The sequence below is a fragment of the Canis aureus genome, chromosome X, assembly GCF_053574225.1.
Source record: "Canis aureus isolate CA01 chromosome X, VMU_Caureus_v.1.0, whole genome shotgun sequence".
Classification (NCBI taxonomy): Eukaryota; Metazoa; Chordata; class Mammalia; order Carnivora; family Canidae; genus Canis; species Canis aureus.
The window spans coordinates 77119727-77141198 of NC_135649.1; the positions used below are offsets into that span (position 1 = coordinate 77119727).

The following is a 21472-nucleotide window of genomic DNA, read 5'->3' on the forward strand; positions in this document are numbered from 1 at the left end:
GAAAGCAAGAGTTGGTTCTTTGAAAAAAAAAATAAAACTGATAAACCTTTTTGGAGTGCCTTGGTGGCTAAGTTAGTTAAATGTATTCCTTCAGCTCAGGTCATGCTGGGTTTCTGGGGTGGAGCCCCATGTCAGGCTCCCTGCTCAGAAAGGAGTCTCTCTCCCTCTCTCTCTGCCCCTCTCCCCATTCATGCTCGCCATTCTCTCTCTCTCTCTCAAGAAATAAATAAAAATATTTTAAAAAATAATAACAATAAAAATAAATTGATAAACCTCTAGCCAGACTGATCAAAAAGAAAAGATAGAACCCAAATAAATTAAATGATAAATGAGGGCAGAAAAATAACAACTAACACCACAGAACTACAAAGAATTATGAGAGAATATAATGAAAAACTTTATGCCAACAAATTGGACAATCTAGAAGAAATGGATAAATTCCGAGAAACATATAAAGTACCAAAACTGAAAGAGGAAGAATAGAAAACTTGAACAGACCAATAACCAGCAAAGAAATTGAATCAATAATCAGAAAAAATTCCAAACAAAGAAAAATCCATGGCCAGGTTGTTTCACAGGTGAATTCTTCCAAACATTTAAAGAAGTGTTAATATGTTTTGTTCTCAAACTATTCCAGCTTTGCACAGTGGCAGTATAATAGTCAATGAAGTTTAGCCATGGCTCAATTATTGCTAATTGAAAACTATTCCAAAAATAGAAAATGAATGAAAACTCCCAAATTCATTCTGTGAGACCAGCATTACCCTAATACCAAAGCCAGATAATGACTCTGCTAATAAAGTAATACAGGATGACATTCCTGATGAACATGAGTGGAACAATCCCAATAAAATACTAGGAGACAGAATCCAATGATATCTTCAAACAACCACTCACAATGATCAAGTGGGACTTATACTTCAGTTGCAAGGGTGGTTCAATATACATAAATTAGTCAAAATGATACACCACATTATTAAAAGAAAAGAGCCTCAGGAAGGGGGAAATTGGGAGGGCTGGAAAAAGTACTCAAAGAAATAATGGCTGGAAATTCTCCAAATTCAGTTGTCTGGTTCAACGCCACTTCTCAACAGGCCAGGCTTCATCTTCACACCCAGGTGTCAGTTGGTGGTGTCTTTATCCCTAGGACTCAGAAACTCTCTGAATTTCTTAGTAGCCTGCTTCAAAGCTCAGTCATGCTTATTGGTGGACAGTCTCTCTATTCAAATGTTCTGTGTCTTTAGCTTGGGTTTCCCCTCCTTCTTGATGTTAGCATTAAGACCTCTAAAGTCTCCACTCACCTTTCTTAAAGTCATATGTCGAGCTATTGGCATCCTGCATCCTCAGCCCATAATCCTTTGGTAGCTGCTTTTTGCCTACATGTCCCACATCCAGTTGTAGTTTCCATTTCTGAAGATTTGTCTTCTGGATTGGGAGCTAACAAGATTTCTACATCACTCAAGAGTCCAGGTCATCCCCTTTGGTTTTCTAAATAATCACCATCTCCACCAGCATCAACCTGAGTCCTGGCAGGATTGTTGGTTCAGTGCCCACAGGAAGTAAACTGAAATTGGAACTGAAACACTCCAACATCCATTTTTTCAATGTGGAGCTGATGGAAGCCATCCTCAATTACTGTATGCTCTATACTATATACCCCTCTTTCAATGCAAAGCTTGAGGACAAGCTTTCCTTCTGCCAAGGGACACCTACCTCAGCAGTTTGGAGCTCCAAGTTCATGAGAACTTCTTGCTCTTGGGACCCAATCTCAATTAGTCTGAACACTGAGGAAGGAGCAGTCATGGTTCAAGGAGTGGATGACACTAGAGCTGGGACTGCCCCTGCTCCTGCCCTTATGGTGGTCCAGAGGCTGTGGCCACTTTGCCTTCATTCCCATAAGGGCCTCCTCCATATGAACACTAGTCACTGCAGGGTCTGGCACCTGAAGACATGCCTGACCATAAGACACCTTCCCCACTTTCCTCCTCCTCCTCCCCCCCATGATACTTCATGTTATCTTTGCAGCTGTCAGCCTTACTCTGGGAAGCTCAACCCTGGCTCCCTCCCTGCCTGCTGCTAGAATAAACTTCAGTGAAGTGGGAAAGCATGAGCAGTATCCAGTCATCACAGAGATCAAAGCATCCTGTTCAACATTAAACATGAAGTTAGTTGTAAAAAACAACAAAATGCCAACAATATATGATCCTTTCAATAGAGGCAGAAAAAGCATTTGCAAAATATGACATCCATTCGTGATAGAAAACTTTCAACAGGGACACCTGAGTGGCTCAGTGGTTGAGCATCTGCCTTTGGCTCAGGGTGTGATCCCAGAGTCCCAGGATCGAGTCCCACATTAGGCTTCCTGTATGGAGCCTGCTTCTCTCTCTGCCTCTCTCTCTCTCTCATACATAATGAATAAATAAATAAATAAATAAATAAATAAATTTTTAAATAAAAATTTAAAAAAAGAAAACCTGCAACAAAGCAGGTTTAGAAGGAATATACCTCAAAATAATAAAGGCCATATGCAAAAAAACCCACAGCTAATATCATACTCAATGGGGAAAAATTGCTTTTTGTCAATGGTCAGGGATGTCCATTCTCACCACTGTATTTAATGTAGTATTGGATATCTTAGCCACAGCAGTCAAACAACAAAAAGAAACAAAAGGCATTCAAATTTGTAAGTAAGAAGTTAAACTTTCATTATTTGCAAGAAGACATGAGACTATATAGTAAACCCTAATGACTCCCACAAAAAATTGCTAGAACTGATGCAAGAATTCAGTAAAATCACAGGATACAAAATCAATGTACAGAAATCTTTTGCATTTCTATACACCAATAATGAAGCAACAGAAAGTACAATTAAGGATTCTATCCCCATTTATAATTGCAGTGAAAAAGATTAAGATACATAGGAATAAACCTATCTGAAGAGGTGAAATATCTGTACTCTGAAAATTAAAAACACTGATTAAATAAATTGAAGATGATACAAACATCATGGAAAAACATTTCATGCTCATGGATTGGAAGAACAAATACTGTTAAAATTTCTATACTACCCAAAGAAATCTACATATTTAATTCAGTCCCTATCAAAATATTACCAGCATTTTTCACAGAGCTATTACTAACAATCTTAAAATTTGTATGGAGCCACAGAAGACCCTGCATAGCCAAAACAACCTTGAAAAATAAAAGAATAGAAATGCCAGAAATGAACCCTCAACTCTATGGCCATTTAATCTTTGAGGAGCAGGAAAGAATGCCCAATGGGAAAAATGTATCTCCAAGAAATGATGTTATGAGGGCCATGGGGATGGGGAGGCAATGGTGCCAGCGGTGTCCAGGCTGCAGGCTGGGGCTGGGGCAGGGCTCCGGTGCTGTCAAAGCCGGTGTTCTGCCAGTACCTGAGCCTCTTGTGGCTCTATCCAGTGCTCACCAAAGCGGCCACCAGACTTTCATAAATAGTACAGCATGCTCCCGGTGTTGCCAGCTTCAGCAGCAATTAAGTGAGTGACATTTTGTCAGCACTTGGGAACTTCCTGGCCCAGATGATTGAGAAGAAGCACGGAAAATGAAAACTGCTTTCAAAAGCTAGATGACAGTGGGCCTCTCAGGTATGCCATTTATAGGGGAGAGACACAGCTGTTATTGTTGTCCAGATAAGGAGAATCTTCTGGCCAGCACTGCACATGAACTGCAAGTCTGGACCCCAGCACAGTTTATCAATGTCAACTACATCCCTTTGCAGGCAAGAACCACGGTCCTTGGTCAACCTGTGGAAGAGGAACCTGAACTCTGGAGAAGAAGCACTGGTATCCAGGCTGGATCACTGCAAGCCAAGGCCACATGACACATCTTCCTCATCAGGCACTCCCAGTACCACGTGGATGCCTCCCTGGAAAAGGACCGTACACTGACACCCATGGGTCCTGAACAGGCTAAACTAACTGGGATCCAACTTGCAAGCATGGGGTTGAAGTTTAATAAAAGTGTCCATTCATCCATGACTTGAGCGGTAGAAACCACTGACATCATCAGCAAGCACCTGCCAAGTGTCTGCAAGGTCAGCACAGACCTGCTGAGGGAAGGTGCCCCCATGTAGCCCAACCCGCCCATGTCCCACTGGAAGCTGGAGGCTGTGTATTATGAAGACAGAGCCTGGATCAAGGCCGCCTTCCAGAACTACATTCACTGGGCAGACACCAAGCAACAGAAGGACAGTTATGAGACTTTCATCTGCCATGCGAACGTCATCCGCCACAGCGTGCGTGCAATTGTAAATGGGATTGATTCCTTAATTTCTCTTTCTTCAGTCTCATTGTTAGTGTAGAGAAATGCCACTGACTTCTGGGCATTGATTTTGTATCCTGCCACACTGCCAAATTGATGTATGAGTTCTAGCCATCTTGGGGTGGAGTCTTTTGGGTTGTCTATGTAGAGTATCATGTCATCGGCGAAGAGGGAGAGTTTGACTTCTTCTTTGCCAATTCGAATGCCTTTTTGTTGTCTGATTGCTGAGGCTAGAACTTCCAGTACTATGTTGGATAGCACTGGTGAGAGTGGACATCCCTGTCTTGTTCCTGATCTTACGGGGAAGGCTGCCAGTGCTTCCCCATTGAGAATGATATTTGCTGTGGGCTTTTCGTAGATGGCTTTTAAGATGCTGAGGAATGTTCCCTCTATCCCTACACTCTGAAGAGTTTTGATCAGGAATGGATGCTGTATTTTGTCAAATGCTTTCTCTGCATCTAATGAGAGGATCCTATGGTTCTTGGTTTTTCTCTTGCTGATATGATGAATCACATTGATTGTTTTACGAGTGTTGAACCAGCCTTGTGTCCCAGGAATAAATCCTACTTGGTCATGGTGAATAATTTTCTTAATGTACTCTTGGATACTATTCGCTAGTGTCTTGTGGAGAATTTTTGCATCCATTTTCATCAGAGATGTTGGTCTATCATTCTCCTTTTTGGTGGGGTCTTTGTCTGGTTTTGGAATTAAGGTGATGCTGGCCTCATAGAACAAATTTGGAAGTACTCCATCACTTTCTATCTTTCCAAACAGCTTTAGTAGAATAGGTATGGTTTCTTCTTTAAACATTTGATAGAATTCCCCAGGGAAGCCATCTGGCCTGGACTATTGTATCTTGGGAGGTTTTTGATGACTGCTGCAATTTCCTCCCTGGTTATTGGCCTGTTCAGGTTTTCTATTTCTTCCTGTTCCTGTTTTGGTAGTTTGTGGCTTTCCAGAAATGCGTCCATTTCTTCTAGGACGCAGAACTCCTGCGTCTAAAGGTGCTGGACAAAAAACAGCAAATAGATTCTACACCCAGCAGAAGAAGAGAGTTAATAAAGGTTTGAGCAGAACTCAATGAAATCGAGACCAGAAGAACTGTGGAACAGATCAACCAAACCAGGAGTTGGTTCTTTGAAAGAATGAATAAGATAGATAAACCATAAGCTTCTTAGAAGACATATGGAGTGTTGAAAATGCTAGATTGAAGTCACCAAGTATAAATGTATTATTATCTAAGTATGTATTAACTTTGATTATTAATTGATTGATATTTGGCAGCTCCCACATTCAGGGCATGTATATTGAGGATTGTTAAGTCCTCTTGTTGAATAGATCCTTTAAATATGAGATAGTGTCCCTCTTCATCTCTCACTACAGTCTTCGGGGTAAATTTTAGTTTATCTGATATAAGGATGACTACCCCTGCTTTCTTTTGAGGACCATTTGAATGGTAAATGGTTCTCCAATCTTTTATTTTTAGGCTGTAGGTGTCCTTCTGTCTAAAATGAGTCTCTTGTAGACAGCAAATAGATGGGTCCTGCTTTTTTATCCAGTCTGACACCCTGCGCCTTTTGATGGGGTCATTAAGCCCATTCACGTTCAGAGTTACTATTGAAAGATAGGAGTTTAGTGTCATCATGATGTCTATTCAGTCCCTGTTTTTGTGGATTGTTCCATTGGACTTCTTCTTAAGGGGGAATTCTCAGAGTCCCCCTTAAAATTTCTTGCAGAGCTGGTTTGGAGGTCACATATTCTTTCAGTTCCTGCCTGTCTTGGGAGCTCTTTATCTCTCCTTCCATTCTGAATGAGAGCCTTGCTGGATAAAGTATTCTTGGTTGCATTTTTCTCTCATTTAGGACCCTGAATATATCCTGCCAGCCCTTTCTGACCTGCCAGGTCTCTGTGGAGAGGTCTGCTGTTAATCTGATACTCCTCCCCATATAAGTTAGGGATTTCTTTTCTCTTGCTGCTTTAAGGATCTTCTCCTTATCTTTGGAATTTGCAAGCTTCACTATTAAATGTGGAGGTATTGAATGGTTTTTATTGATTTTAGCGGGGGTTCTATTTCCTGGATCTGAATGCCTGTTTCCCTTCCCAGATTAGGAAATTTTTCAGCTATGATTTGTTCAAATACATATTCTGATCTCTGTCCCTTTTGGCGCCCTCGGGAACCCCAATTAAACATAGATTTTTCTTCCTCAGGCTGTCACTTATTTCCCTTAATCTATCCTCATGGTCTTTTGTCTCTTTTTTCCTCAGTTTTCCTCTTTGCCATCAACTTGTCTTCTATGTCACTCACTCATTCTTCCACCTTGTTAACCCTCATCGTTAGGACTTCTAGTTTGGATTGCTTCTCATTCAATTGATTTTTAAGTTCTGCCTGATTAGATCTAAATTCTGCAGTCATGATTTCTCTTGAGTCCTTTATGCTTTTTTCTAACGCCACCAGTAGGTTTATTTTTTTATAATAAATTAATTTTTTTTGGTGTTCGAGTTGCCAACATACAGAAGCTTCATAATAGTGCTTCTGAATTGCCTTTCTGACATTGAATTGTAATCCAGATTTTGTAACTCTGTGGGAGAGAGGACTGTTTCTGATTCTTTCTTTTGGGGTGAGGTTTTCCTTCTAGTTATTTTGCTCAGTGCAGAGTGGCCAAAAACAAGTTGTATTGGGAAAATGAGAAAAAGAGAGGAGAGAAAGAAGGAAAGAAAAAAGGAAGAAAAAAAGAAAAAAGAGAAGAGAAAGAGAAAAAGAAACAAAGGAAATAAAAAAAGGTGGGGGAATCAAACAGAAATTAAAAAGCAAAAAAAAAAAAAAAAAAAAAAACCAACCAAACAAACACACGGGGGAGTATCTTCTGATTCTGTATACTGTAAGTCCCTTGACTTCCCCTGGAACTTGTCCGTCTAGCTGGTCTTCTGGAGGAGGGGCCTGTTGTGCTGATTTTCAGGTGTTAGCACTTGGGGGAGCTGCTCAGCCTTCTGCCTGGGGCAGGGCTCAGTGGGGGTTGTTTACCCTGTGAGGCCTCAGGAGGAACAACCACGGTGGCGGCGGCGGCCAGCTCTGGAGCCCTGGATTCAGCTCCCGCAGTAACTACAGAGCTCTCAGTCTGCAGGGGCCAGGATGCTCCGGGGGCGGGGCCGCTGATCTGCTCAGCTCGGGGCAGGAGCGTCCTTGTTGTCCTGGGCCCTCCTGGCCTCTGCCTGTCCCAGGGTGAGGCCGGATCCTGGGCTCTGTCCCTGCCGCCCTGTACTCCGCGGCCAGCACTGTTGGATTCACGCTCCCGGCGCACAGCCCCCTCTCTGCGGAGCCTAGGCCCGAGCCCCTCCGAGCTGCTCCCGGGTCCAGCCGTGCGCGCGCTGCAGTCCTTTAGGGAGCTCGGCGCACTCTCCCTGGTGCGCAGTTGCTCTGTTAGTGTCCCAGGGAGCCTGAGGGCATCCCCGCCCTTCCTGTGGTCCTTCTCTAACTCCCTGCGAGTGCCTATGTGCCCGGGAAGACTGGTGAAGCTCCTATTCTCAGGGATGGAGCTTTCCTTTCCTGGGGACACTCGCTGCGGCATAGCCCGGCTTCTCGCGGGGCTCCTCCCCCTTGGATGCCCTTTGTTTCTTTATTTCTCCCCCCGCCCCGTCTTCCTACCTTGATAGAAGCGCGAACTCTTCTCACGGTAGCATTCCAGCTGTTCTATCTTGAAATCTCAGGCAGAATTCGTAGATTTTCAGGATGATTTGAAGGTTATCTAGGTAATTTGGTGGGGACAGGTGATTTGGGGACCCTACTCTTCCGCCATCTTGCCCCTCCCTCCTCTATTCATTTCTTTTTCCCATTTCATGATAGGATTGTTTGTTTCTTTGCTGTGGAGTTTATTAGGTTCTTTATAGATCTTGGATACTAGCCCTTTATCTGATACGTCATTTGTAAATACCTTCTCCCATTCTGTAGGTTGCCTTTTAGTTTTGTTGGCTCTTTCCTTGGCTGTGCAGAAGCTTTTTATCTTGATGAAGTCCCAATAGTTCATTTTTGCTTTTGTTTCCCTTGCATTCATGCTTGTATCTTGCAAGAAGGTGCTGTGGGAAAGTTCAAAAAGGGTTTTACCTGTGTTCTTCTCCAGGATTCCGATGGAATCTTGTATCACATTTAGATCTTTCATCCATTTTGAGTTTATCTTTGTGTATGGTGAAAGAGAGTGGTCTAGTTTCATTCTTCTGCATGTGGATGTCCAATTTTCCCAGCACCATTTATTGTAGAGACTGTCTTTTTTCCAGTGGATAGTCTTTCCTGCTTTGTCGAATATTAGCTGATCATAAAGATGAGGGTGCACTTCTGGATTCTCTATTCTGTTCTATTGATATATGTGTCTTTCTTAAAGATTTATTAATTTATTCATAATAGACACACACACACACACAGAGGCAAAGACACAGCCGGAGGGAGGAACAGGCTCCATGGCAGGAGCTTGATGTGGGACTCCTTCCCAGGACTCCAGGATTGCACCTTGGGCCAAAGGCAGGCGCGAAACAGCTGAGCCACCCAGGGATCCACTATGTGTCTGATTTTGTGCCAGTAACACACTGTCTTGATGACCACAGCTTTGTAGTACAACCTGAAATCTGGCATTGTGATGCCCCCAGCTACAGTTTTCTTTTTTATATTCCCCTGGCTTTTCGGGGTCTTTTCTGATTCCACATAAATCTTAAGATGATGTGTTCCAATACCCTGAAGTAAGTCCATGGGATTTTGATAGGTATTGCATTAAATGTGTAAATTGCCCTGAGTAGCATTGACATTTTCACAATATTAATTTTTCCAATCCATGAGCATCGAATATTTTTCTCTTTGTGCCTTCCTCAATGTCTTTCAGTAGTGTTTTGTAGTTTTTAGTGTACAGATCCTTTACCTCTTTGGTTAGGTTTATTCCTAGGTATCTTATGCTTTTGGGTACCATTATAAAAGGGATTGGCTCCTTAATTTCTCTTTCTTCAGTCTCATTGTTAGTGTATAGAAATGCCACTGATTTCTAGGCATTGATTTTGTATCCTGCCACGAAGTCGAATTGCTGTATGAGTTCTAGCAAACGTGGGGGTGGAATCTCTGGGGTTTTCTACGTACTTCATGTCATCCACGAAGAGAAAGAGTTTGACTTCTTCTAGCCAATTTGAATGCCTTTTATTTCTTTTTGTTGCCTGATTGCTGAGGCTAGGACTTCTAGTACTATGTTGAATAGCAGTGGTGAGAGTGGACATCCTTGTCTTGTTCCTGATCTTAGGGGAAAGGCTCCCAGTGCTTCCCCACTGAGAATTATATTTGCTGTGGGCTTTTCTTAGATGGCTTTTAAGATGTTGAGGAATGTTCCCTCTATCCCTACACTCTGAAGAGTCTTGATCAGGAATGAATGCTGTCTTTTGTCAAATGCTTTCTCTGCATGTATTAAGAGGATCATATGGTTCTTTTTGTTTTCTCTTGCTGATATGATCTATCCCATTGATTGTCCTACAAGTGTTGAAGCAGCCTTGCATGCCAGGGATAAATCCCACTTGGTCGTGGGGTATAATCTTCTTAATGTATTGTTGGATCCTATTGGCTAGTAACTTGTTTAGAATTTTTGCATATGTTTTCATGAGGGATATTGGTCTATAATTTTCCATTTCGGTGGGGTCTTTCTCTGGTTTTGAAATTAAGGTGATGCTGGCCTCATAGAACGAGCTTGGAAGTACTCCATCTCTTTCTATCTTTCTGAACAGCTTTAGTAGAATAGGTTTTGTTTCTTCTTTAAACGTTTGATAGAATTCCTATGGGAAACCACCTGGCCCTGGACTTTTGTGCCTTGATAGGTTTTTGATGAGTGCTTCAATTTCCTCCCTGGTAATTGACCTGTTCATGTTTTGTCTCTCTTCCTATTACAGTTTTGGTAGTTTGTGTTTCTCCAGAAATGCGTCCATTTCTTCTAGATTGCCTAATTTATCGGCGTATAGCTGCTCATAATATGTGTTTAAAATCGTTTCTATTTCCTTTGTATTGCTGATGATCTCTTCTTTCTCATTCAAGATTTATTAATTTGAGTCTTTTCTCTCTTCTTTTTAATAAGGCTGACTAATGCTTTATCTATCTTATTAATTCTTTCGAAGAACCAACTCCTGGTTTTGTTAATCTGTTCTACAGTTCTGGTCTCTCTTTCATTGAGTTCTGCTCAAATCTTCATTAACTCTCTTCTTCTGCTGGGTGTAGGTTTTATTTGCCGTTCCTTCTCCATCTCCTTTAGGTGTAGGGTTAGCCTGTGTGTTTGAGTTCTTTCCAGTTTTTGATGGATGCTTATATTGCGATGTATTTCCCCCTCAGGACTCTTTTGCTGTATCCCAAAGATTTTGAATGGTTGTATCTTCATTCTCATTAGTTTCCATGAATCTATTTAATTCTTCCCTATTTTCCTGGTTGACACTTTCATCTTTTATCAGGATAGTCCTTAACCTCCATGTGTTTTAAATCCTTCCAAACTTCTTCTTCTGGTTTAGTTCTAGCTTCACAGCATTATGGTCTGAAATATGTAGGGACTATCCCAATCTTTTGGTATCAGTTAAGACCGTATTTGTGACCCAGTATATGGTCTATTCTGGAGAAAGTTCCATGTGCATTGTGAAGAATGTGTATTTAGTTGAGTTTGGATGTAAAGTTCTGTAAATATCTGTGAAATACATCTGATGCAGCAGTGTATCATTGAAAGCTCTTCTTTCTTTGGAGATGTTGTGCTTAGAAGATCTATAGATTGTAGAAAGCGCCATGTTCAACTCTCCCGGTTTAAGTGTATTATTATCTAAGTATGTCTTAAGTTTGGTTATTGATTGATTTATATACTTGGCAGCTCCCATATTTGGGGTATAAATATTCATGATTGTTAGGTCCTCTTTTTGGATAGATCCTTTAAGTATGATATAGTGTCCCTCTTCATTTCTTACTACAGTCTTTGGGATAAACTTTAATTCATCTGATATGAGAATGGCTACCCCTGCTTTCTTTTCAGGACCATTTGAATGGCAAATTGTTTTCCAACCTTTTATTGTCAGGCTGTCAATGTCCTTAGGTCTAAAATGAGTTTCTTGTAGATCGCAAATAGATGGGTCTTGTCTTTTATCCAGTCTGAAACCCGGCACCTTTGGATGGGGTCATTAAGCCCATTCACATTCAGAGTTACTATTGAAAGATATGAATTTGGGATCCCTGGGTGGCGCAGTGGTTTGGCGCCTGCCTTTGGCCCAGGGCGTGATCCTGGAGACCCGGGATCGAATCCCACATTGGGCTCCTGGTGCATGGAGCCTGCTTCTCCCTCTGCCTATGTCTCTGCCTCTCTCTCTCTCTCTCTGTGACTATCATAAATAAATAAAAATTAAAAAAAAGAAAGATATGAATTTAGTGTCATCATAATACCTATTCAGTCCCTTTTTTGTGGAGTTTTTCTTTGGGCTTCCTCTTTCTTTTACAGAGTCCCCCTTAATATTTCTTCTAGAGCTGGTTTGGTGGTAACATATTTCAGTTTTTGGCTATCTTGGAAGCTCTTTATCTCTCCTATTCTGAATGAGAGTGTTGCTGGATAAAGTATTCTTGGCTGCAGGTTCTTCTCATTTATGACCCTGAATATATCCTGCCATCCTTTTCTGGCCTGCCAGTTCTCTGTGGATAGGTTTCCTGTTAAGCTAATACTTCTCCCCATAAAGGTTATGGATCTCTTGTCTCTTTCTGCTTTAAGGATCATTTCTGGAGAAGGGGGCAAGATGGCAGAAGAGTAGGTGGCCCAAGTCACCTGTTCCCACCAAATTACCTAGATAACCTTCAAATCATCCTGAAAATCTACGAATTCGCCCTGAGATTAAAGAGAGAACAGCTGGAATGCTACAGTGAGAAGAGTCACGCTTCTATCAAGGTAGGAAGACGGGAAAAAAGAAATAAAGAAACAAAAGGCATCCAAGGGGGAGGGGCGAGTGCCCCCAGGACAGGAAAGCACCCTCCGGGAAAAACAGGGGATTCACCAATCTTCCTGGGCGGAAAGGCGCTAGCAGGGAGTTAGCGCAGGATCCCAGGAGGGTGGGGATGCCCTCAGGCTCCCAGGGACACTAACATAGCACCTGCGACCTGGGGAGAGCGCGTCACACCCCATGGACAAGCTCCTGAAAGGGCTGCAGCGCTCATGGATGGACCCGGGGGCAGCTGGGAGGCAGCTCAGGTGGGGTTCCCCGCTGAGGGGTCTGCGCAGCCCGGGAGTAGCTCAGAAGCAGCTCCGGCAGAGGCTCCAGCAGAGGCTCTGTGTGGAAGGGTCTGCGGGGCCAGGAGTGGGAATCCAACAGCACAGGCCCAGGAGCACAGGGTGCTGGGGACACAGCCCAAGATCCCGCGCTCATCCCAGGACAGGCTGAAGACAGGAGGACACAGACAGCAAGGACACTCCTGCCCCAAGCTGAGCAGATCAGTGGCCCCGCCCCCGGAGCATCCAAGCCCCTGTAGGCTGAGAGCTCCTTAGTTACTTCCGAGCTGAATCCAGGGCTCCAGCACTGGCCGCCACCACTGTGGTTGTTCCTCCTTGGGCCTCACAGGGTAAACAATCCCCACTAAGTCTCACAGTGTACTCACCGGATAAGCAGCTTAACATCTTTTACTGAGCCCTGAACCGGGCAGGGGGCTGAGCAGCAACCCCAGGTGCTAACACATGAAAATCAGCACAGCATGCCCCTCTCGCAGAAGACCAGCTAGACAGACAGGGAAAAAACAAATTATTGACCAAACAGCACTGAAAGTTTCTGTGGCAGTCACGGGACTAACAGTACACAGAATCAGAGGATACTTCCCCTTGTTTTTTTGGTTTTAAATTTCCGTTTGCTTGCCAGCCCCCCTTTTTTCCTTTTTTCTTCTCTCTTTTTTCTTTTTTTTCTCTTTTTTCTTCCTTTTCTCTTTTTTCTTTTTTTTTCTTTCCTTCTTTCGCTTCTCTCTTTTTCTCCTTTTCCCAATACAACTTGTTTTTGGCCACTCTGCACTAAGCAAAATGACTAGAAGAAAACCTCACCTCAAAAGAAAGAATCAAAAACAGTCCTCTCTCCCACAGAGTTACAAAATCTGGATTACAATTCAATGTCAGAAAGCCAATTCAGAAGCACTATTATACAGCCACTGGTGGCTCTAGAAAAAAGCATAAAGGACTCAAGAGACTTCATGACTGCAGAATTTAGATCCAATCAGGCAGAAATTAAAAATCAATTGAATGAGATGCAATCCAAACTAGAAGTCCTAACGACGAGGGTTAACAAGGTGGAAGAACGAGTGAGTGACATAGAAGGCAAGTTGATGGCAAAGAGGGAAACTGAGGAAAAAAGAAACAAACAAAAGATCATGAGGATAGATTAAGGGAAATAAATGACAGCCTGAGAAAGAAAAACCTACATTTAATTGGGGTTCCCGAGGGCGCCGAAAGGGCCAGAGGGCCAGAGAATGACCCCACCAAAAAGGAGAATTACAGACCGATATCCCTGATGAACATGGATGCAAAAATTCTCAACAAGATACAAGCCAATTGGATCCAACAGTACATTAAGAAATCTATTCACCATGACCAAGTAGGATTTATCCCCGGGACACAAGGCTGGTTCAACACTCGTAAAACAATCAATGTGATTCATCATATCAGCAAGAGAAAAACCAAGAACCATATGATCCTCTCAATAGATGCAGAGAAACCATTCGACAAAATACAGCATCCATTCCTGATCAGGACTCTTCAGAGTGTAGGGATAGAGGGAATATTCCTCAGCATCTTAAAAGCCATCTACAAAAAGCCCACAGCAAATATCATTCTCAATGGGGAAGCACTGGGAGCCTTTCCCCAAGATCAGGTTCGAGACAGGGATGTCCACTCTCACCACTGTTATTCAACATAGTATTAGGAGTCCTAGCTTCAGCAATCAGACAACAAAAAGACATTAAAGGCATTCGAATTGGCAAAGAAGAAGTCAAAGTCTCCCTCTTGCCGATGACATGGTACTTTACATAGAAAACCCAAAAGACTACACCCCTAGATTGCTAGAACTCATACAGGAATTTTGCAGTGTGGCAGGATACAAAATCAATGCCCAGAAATCAGTGGCATTTATATACACTAACAATGAGCCTGAAGAAAGAGAAATTAAGGAGTCAATCCCATTTATGATTGCACCCAAAAACATAAGATACCTAGGAATAAACCTAACCAGAGGTAAGGGATCTAACCCTAAAAACTATAGAACATTTCTGAAAGAAATTGAGGAAGACACAAAGAGATGGAAAAATATCCATGCTCATGGATTGGAAGAATTAATATTGTGAAAAGGCAATGTTACCCAGGGCAATTTACACGTTTAATGCAATCCCTATCAAAGTCCATGGACTTTCTTCAGAGAGTTGGAACAAATCATTTTAAGATTTGTGTGGAATCAGAAAAGACCCCGAATAGCCAGGGGAATTTTAAAAAAGAAAAGTATAGCTGGGGGTATCACAATGTCAGATTTCAGGTTGTACTACAAAGCTGTGGTCATCAAGACATTGTGGTACTGGCACAAAAACAGACACATAGATCAATGGAACAGAATAGAGAACCCAGCAGTGGACCCCCAACTTTATGGTCAACTAATATTTGATAAAGGAGGAAAGACTATCCATGGGAAGAAAGACAGTCTCTTCAATAAATGGTGCTGGGAAAATTGGACATCCACATGCAGAAGAATGAAAGTAGACCACTCTCTTTCACCATACACAAAGATAAACTCAAAATGGATGAACGATCTAAATGTGAGACAAGATTCCATCAAAATCCTAGAGGAGAACACAGGCAACACCCTTTTTGAACTTGGCCACAGTAACTTCTTGCAAGATACATCTACGAAGGCAAAAGAAACAAAAGCAAAAATGAAATATTGGGACTTCATCAAGATAAGAAGCTTTTGCACAGCAAAGGATACAGTGAACAAAACTACAAGACAACCTACAGAATGGGAGAAGATATTTGCAAATGCCGTATCAGATAAAGGGCTAGTTTCCAAGATCTAGAAAGAACTTATTAAACTCAACAGCAAAGACACAAACAATCCAATCACTAAATGGGCAAAAGACATGAACAGAAATCTCACAGAGGAAGACATAGACATGCCAACACGCACATGAGAAAATGCTCTAAATCACTTGCCATCAGGGTATTACAAATGAAAACCACAATGAGACACCACCCCACACCAGTGAGAATGGGGAAAATTAACAAGGCAGGAAAATGTTGGAGACGATGCGGAGAGAAGGGAACCCTCTTACACTGTTGGTGGGAGTGTGAACTGGTGCAGCCACTGTGGAAAACTGGGTGGAGGTTCCTCAAAGAGTTAAAAATAGACCTTTCCTGTGACCCAGCAATTGCACTGCTTGGGATTTACCCCAAAGATGGAGATGCAATGAAATGCCGGGACACCTGCATCCCGATGTTTATACCAGCAATGTCCACAATAGCCAAACTGTGGAAGGAGCCTTGGCGTCCTTCGAAAGATGAATGGATAAAGGTGTGGTTTATGTATACACTGGAATATGACTCAGCCATTAGAAATGATAAATACCCACCATTTGCTTCAACATGGTTGGAACTGGAGGGTATTATGCTGAGTGAAATAAGTCAATCGGAGAAGGACAAACATTATATGTTCTCATTCATTTGGGGAATATAAATAATAGTGAAAGGGAATAGAAGGGAAGGGAGAAGAATTGGGTAGGAAATATCAGAAAGGGAGACAGGACATGAAGACTCCTAACTCTGGGAAATGAACTAAGGGTATGGAAGGGGAGGAGGGCGGCGGTGTGGGTGATTGGTTGGTGGGCACTGAGGGGGGCACTTGGCGTGGTAAGCACTGGGTGTTGTTCTGTATGTTGGGAAATTGACCACCAATAAAAAATAAATTTATTATTTAAAAAAGGATCATTTCTTTATCTTTGGAATGTGCAAGTTTCACTATTAAATATCGGGGTGTTTAACGGTTTTTATTGATTTTAGCGCGATCTCTCTATCTCCTGCATCTGAATGCTTGTTTCCCTTCCCAAGTTAGGGAAGTTCTCTGCTATGATTTGTACAAGTACACTTTCTGGACCTCTGTCCTTTTCGACACCCTCTGCAACCCCAGCTAAACGTAGATTTTTCTTTCTGGGGCTGTCATTTCTTTCCCTTTCCCTTTCCTCATGATCTTTTAATTGTTTTTCAATTTTTTTCCCTCAGCTTCCTTCCTTGCCATCAACCTGTCTTCTATGTCACTCACTTGTTCTTCTACCTCCTTACCTGTCATCATTAGGACCTCCAGTTTGGATTGCATCTCATTTAATTGATTTTTAATTTCAGCCTGATTAGATCTAAATTCTGCAGTCATGAAGTCTCTTGAATCCTTTATGCTTTTTTTCCCCAGAGCCACCAGTAGCTTTATAATTGTGCTTCTGAATTGGCTTTGTGACATTGAATTGTAAATCAAATTCTGTAACTATGTGGGATAGAGGACTCTTTCTGATTCTGTCTTTTGTGGTGAGTTCCTCCTTCTAGTCATTTTTCTCAGTGCAGAGTGGCTAAAAAGTTGTACTGGAAAAAAGAGAATAAGAGGAAAAAAATGAAAAAAGGGAGGGGGGACAAACAAAGAACAAAAAACAAAGAGGTGTATCCTCTGATTATATGTACTGTAAGTCCCTAGATTTCCCCTGGAACTTTCCAGTGCTTCTTGGTCAAGAACTTGCTCTTCCCCTGTCCTTCCACCTGGTCTTCAGGGGAGGTGCTTGCTGTGCTGATTCTCAGGTGTGTGTGCCTGGGGGAGCTGCCCCGCCCCCTGCTACGTCCAGGGCGCATTCAGCGCTGTTTATCCTTTAAGGCCTCTGCTCCCTGGCGGCCCCAATCTGTCCCAGGTATAACGCGACACCAGGAGGAACAACAGCAGTGGTGGCAGCCAGCTCTCCAGCGCTGGAGTCAGCTCTAGCAGTAACTACTGCAGTCTCCCAGTTCCCAGGGTCCTGGATGCTCCGGGGCGGTGGCACTGTTCTGCACAGCTGGCAGCTGCCCAGTGGTCTGAATGCCCTCGCTGTCCTCGCTGTCCTGTGACCTCCCGTCCTCTGCCTGTCTCAGTGCAGGAGTGCGGGATCTTGGGATATGTCCCCCAGCGCCTTTGCTCTCGGGCCTGCACCACTGGAATCATGCTCCCAGGGTCCCGCAGCCCTCTCCGTGCGAAGCCGCCACCTGCGCCACTGCCTGAGCTGCTCCCAGGGCTGCGCAGAGCAGCCACCTGAACCGCAGCCTGGGCTACTCTCCGGACCCCACCAGGGGTGCACTCCAGCCCTTTTGGGAGCTCGGCCTGTGGTGTGTGGAATGCTCTCCCTTGGGGCACAGTTCCTCTTTTAGTGACCGTGGGAGCCTGAAGGCATCACTGCCCCTCCTGGGATCTTGCCTGAGCTCCCTGGGAGCGCCTTTCCTTCTGGGAAGATTCGTAAAGTTCCTTCTTTTCAGAGACTGGGCTTTCCTGTCCTGGAGGCTCTTGCCGCCCCGCTTAGCCCGGCTCCTCATGGGGGCACCTCCCCCTGGATGCTTTTTTACTTGTTTATTTTTTTTCTCTCTTCCTGCCTTGGTGGAAGCCGAAGTCTTCTCATTGTAACATTCCAGCTGTTCTCTCTTTAAATCTCAGGCCAAATTTGTAGGGTTTCAGGATGATATGAAAGTTATCTAGGTAAATTGGTGGGGACAAGTGACTTGGGATTCTACCTTTCCACCATCTTGCCCTGCCTCACAGCCAAATGTTGTAAGAGACTAATGAAACAGTCACCCCAGCACAAACAATAGTCATCTCTGTAAAATAATGGATCCCTTCCTGCCCTTACTGTGTAGAGTCTCCTGCAGATTCAATGAAGTACCTATTAAGATTCCAATAGCATTTTTTTCTTACAGAAACAGAAGAAACAATCCTACAATTCATATGAAACAACAAAAAACCCTGAACAGTCAAAACAATCCTGAGAAAGAACATCAAAATTAGAGACATTTTTTTTTAAAAAAAGCATAGTATTGGCATAAAAGTAGACACATAGTTAAATGGAACAGAAATGAGAACCAGGAAATAAACTCCAGCAATTCTGTGAACTAATATTGAACAAGGCAGCCAAGAATGGAGATAGTCCATTTATCCTGCTTTTCTCTCTTTTAATAGAGAAAAGACTGTTCAATAACAATCAAGAAAACTGCATATTCACAAGAAGAATGAAACTAGACCTCTAACACCATTCACAAAAATTAACTTGAAATGTATTAAATGCTTAAATGTAAAATGTGAATTCATAAAACTCTGAAAAGAGAAACACAAAGGGAAAAAAACAACAATTTCATGGATATGGAATCCAAAATACAAGCAATAGAAGCAAAAATAAACATGTATAACTAAATCAAACTAAAAAGATTCTGCACAGCAAAACAAGCAAAAAACAAACAGCAGGGCAGCCCCAGTGGCTCAGCGTTTTAGCCCTGCCATCGGCCCAGGGCTGATCCTGGAGATCCAGGATTGAGTCCCATGTCGGGCTCCCTGCATGGAGCCTGCTTCTCCCTCTGCCTGTGTCTCTGCCTCTCTCCTTCTCTCATGAATAAATAAACAATAAAATATTTATTAAAAAACAGCAAAAATGAAGGAAGCATACAGAATAGAAGAATATGTTCACAAACCACATGTCCAGTAAAGGGTTATTATTCAAAATATATAAAAAACTGGTACAGCCACTCTGGAAAAACAGTGTGGAGGTTCCTCAAGAAGTTAAAAATAGAGATACTCTACAACCCAGCAATTGCACTACTGGGTATTTACCCCCAAAATGCTGATGTAGTGAAATGCCAGGACACCTGCACCCCAGTGTTCATAATAGCAATGTACACAATAGCCAAACTGTGGAAGATGCCTCGATGTCCTTCGATAGGTGAATGAATAAAGAAAATGTGATATATATATATTCAGCCACCAGAAAGGACGAATACCCACCATTTGCTTCGACGTGGATGCAACTGGAGGGTATTATGATGCTGAGTGAAGTCAGTCAGAGAAGGACAATCATCATATGTTCTTACTCATACAGGGAATATAAGAAAGAGTGAAAGGGATTATAAGGGAAAAGGGGGGAACTGAGTGGGAAAAATTAGATAGGGAGACAAACCATGAGAGAGTCCTAACTTGGGAAATAACCAAGTGGTTATGGAAAGTGAAGTGGGCAAGGGGATGGGGTAACTGGGTATCAGGCACTTGATGGGATGAGCACTGGGTGTTATACTATACCTCAAAAAATTAAAAAGATTACTACCATATGATCTCAAAATTCCACTTCTGGGTATAATTTTGAAAATGGAATCATTATCTTGAAGAGATATCTGGACCCTTGTGATTATTGCAGCATTATTTTCAATTGGAAAGACATGGAAAGAACCTAATATAGATCAACAGATGAATGGATAAAGAAAGTACACACAATGGAATATTATTCAGCTACAAAAAAGAAGAAACTTCCTGCCCTCTGTGACAACATGGATGGACCATAAGAACATTATGCTAAATTAATCAGAGACAGAAAAATACTGTATGATATCACATTTATGTAGAACCTTTTTAAAAAAATCCTAGAAATAGAGAGCAGATCGGTGGTTGCCATGGATGGGAGATGAGGGGGAAATGGGTAAAGATATTAGAAGGGTACATGTTTTTATTGATAAGATGAATACATTCTGATGATGTAATGTATAGCATGGTGAGTATAGTTTACAATATTGTACTGTTTTGGAGAGCTATTAAAGGGGCAAATCTTAGGGGTGCCTGGGTGACTCAGTGGGTTAAACGTCTGCCTTCAGCTCAGGTCATGATCCCAGAGTCTTGGGATAGAGTCCCACATCAGGCTCCCTGCTCAGTGAGGAGCCTGCTTCTCCCTCCCTCTCTCTGCCCTTACCCCCTGCTCATTTTTGCTCTCTCTCTCTCTACAATAATCTTTTAAAAAAGAGTAAATCTTATAAGTTCTCACTCTACACATACAAAATGGGACTATGTGAAGTGTGAAGTAAGTGTTCTTTAATCTTATTGTGATATATAGAGATAGATAGATGATAGATGACAGATAGATAGATAGATAGATAGATAGATAGATAGATAATCTCACACTTAGATCCTCCAACATGAGAAAGCCCATTCTCTCTTCAGGGCCTTGCACTTATTTCTCTGCCTGGAACACTGTTCTCTCCAGCTTTTGTCTTGTTGGTTTGTTCTTATCTTTCAGATATCAATTCAAATGTCCGCTCTTCATGGAAGCCTGATCATGGTCCTATGTAATCATTCTCTTTCATTATACCTTGTTAATTTCCTTCATAATAGATTTCACAGTTCGTATTACTGTGTTTGTTCATTCACTAATTTTCTATTTATTTTGTTCTCTCTCTTCCCCCATTAGACTTCCAGTTCCAAAACTGTTGGGACAAAATATGTTTTGCTCATGCACTACCCTAGCATCTAGTTTTAGTGCCTGGCATTTAGTCATAATAAGTATTTATTAAATAAATATGTAAATAAGTTAAAAATAACTGATCAGAATGCCTTTCAGTAAATATTTAATATGTTTGATGTTAATCTACCTAATTTTCTATAAATGTCCAAATGATATATTTAATATCCTTCATAGGAAATGTACACACAGAAATGACCTTTACCCATTCCTCTACCAAATTATCTCTATCATTTCACCTAATTATATAATCTGAGTTGACAAAAACCTTATCTATTCCTACTCTCTATGCAATGTATATATACATTCTACAACAGTAACAAGTTATTTGCATGCTCTTGCTAAATGTTTCTAGACAAGTGTAATTTTTAATCAACCGATTTCACCATTACTTTTGATTATTTTTTCTTGTTCTGATTAGATGATTTCACTTAATCTGTTTTTGAGCTCATTGACTCTTTCTTCTTCTTGGTCAAATCTGCTATTATTCTTAGTTCAATCACAGCATCCTTCAGCTCCAAAATTACTGTTTGGATCTTTATATAGTTTCTCTTTATCAGATTCCTTGTTTTGTTCTTGTATTGTTTTCCTGATTTCATTACATCATTTATATGTGTTCTCGTGAAGCTCCCTGACCAT

General features: G+C 42.0%; 1 protein-coding gene and 2 pseudogenes across 1 annotated transcript in view; 2 read left to right on the forward strand and 1 right to left on the reverse strand.

Annotated features, from left to right (window-relative positions):
• Positions 1-21472, reverse strand: part of KLF8 (KLF transcription factor 8) — a 296414-nt gene that overhangs the window by 244358 nt on the left and 30584 nt on the right. The gene's annotated exons all lie outside the window — the stretch shown is intronic.
• LOC144309366 (U4 spliceosomal RNA) lies at positions 636-717 on the forward strand (annotated as a pseudogene).
• On the forward strand, positions 3702-4342 carry LOC144308902 (serine/threonine-protein phosphatase PGAM5, mitochondrial pseudogene; annotated as a pseudogene).